The sequence below is a fragment of the Salvelinus sp. IW2-2015 genome, unplaced genomic scaffold, assembly GCF_002910315.2.
Source record: "Salvelinus sp. IW2-2015 unplaced genomic scaffold, ASM291031v2 Un_scaffold2640, whole genome shotgun sequence".
NCBI lineage: Eukaryota > Metazoa > Chordata > Actinopteri > Salmoniformes > Salmonidae > Salvelinus > Salvelinus sp. IW2-2015.
The window spans coordinates 36,996-38,245 of NW_019943947.1; the positions used below are offsets into that span (position 1 = coordinate 36,996).

The 1,250-nt window shown below is 45.0% G+C and overlaps 1 long non-coding RNA gene across 1 annotated transcript in view; it reads left to right on the forward strand.

Moving 5' to 3' along the window:
- The window catches only part of LOC139025422 (uncharacterized), a 1,563-nt gene extending 869 nt beyond the window's left edge, over positions 1-694 (forward strand). Inside the window, exon 3 of the long non-coding RNA XR_011477001.1 lies at positions 619-694. This is a non-coding gene — a long non-coding RNA (uncharacterized lncRNA). The remainder of the gene's footprint in view (positions 1-618) is intronic.
- Positions 695-1,250: the final 556 nt, after the last annotated feature.

Sequence of the window (1,250 nt, forward strand, 5' to 3'; positions counted from 1 at the left end):
CGTTCCTCTCTAGGTTTCTTCTTGCGTAGGTCTGACCTTTTAGGTAGAGTTTTTCCTAGCCGCCGTGCTTCTACACTGTATTGCTCTGCTGTTTGGGATTTAGGCTGGGTTTCTGTACCCACTTTGAGACATCAGCTGAATGTAAAGGAAGGGCTTATAGAGAATACAATTGTGATTGGCTTAAACCCCTGTGTGTGGTCTCCGGAGGTTCTTTGTGGATAAACTTAAGGACTAAGTAGTCTTTATTGTGGCTTTTTTTTAATTATTAAAGTGATTTTTGTGACGATATTATAAAATAATATATTGGTAATTTAATTTTTTCCCTCTTCCAGGATCTTCCTTAACACCCGGAGACGTGACCCAGCTGTAAAGGACAGATGTCAGCGATGACGACGCATCAAGAGAACATGATGACGCGTTCCCGGGGTTTGCTGGACACGTTCCATCTTGTACTATTAGTGATCTTGGATGTGCCACTGACGTTTAGGATGAGTCCCACATGACGCCTATTCCCTATATAGTGCACTACTTTAGACCAGGGCCCTATTCTAATATAGTGCACTACTTTAGACCAAGGCCCTTATAATAGTACACTATAGACCAGAGCCCTATGAATAGGTGCACTACTTTAGACCAGGGTCCTATAGGGAATAGGGTGCACTACTTTAGACCAGGGTCCTATAGGGAATAGGGTGCACTACTTTAGACCAAGGGCCTATAGGGAATAGGGTGCACTACTTTAGACCAGGGCCTATAGGGATAGGGTGCACTACTTTAGACCAGGGTCCTATAGGGAATAGGGTGCACTACTTTAGACCAGGCCCTATAGGGAATAGGGTGCACTACTTTAGACCAAGGCCCTATAGGAATAGGGTGCACTACTTTAGACAGGGTCCTATAGGGAATAGGGTGCACTACTTTAGACCAGGTCCTATAGGGAATAGGGGTGCACTACTTTAGACCAGTGGTCCGGAACCAGGCTATGAGGGGTGGCCAGTCCTCTTCTGGCTGTGCCGGGTGGAGATTATAACAGAACATGGTAATATTACAGAAGAGGGTGACTAGGACAATGTAATAAAAAGGGCTTGAATATCAGTGTGACAKACAGGATGTTGGCATGTACAGTACCTCAGCAGCCTATTAAAATGACAACAATTCAGTTTCCATGACTACCATTTGAAGTGAGGGACAGCAGTTCTCTGGGTGTCGTACCTTTTTTRCCGGGCTTCATTTCACCGTCCTGGTTCATC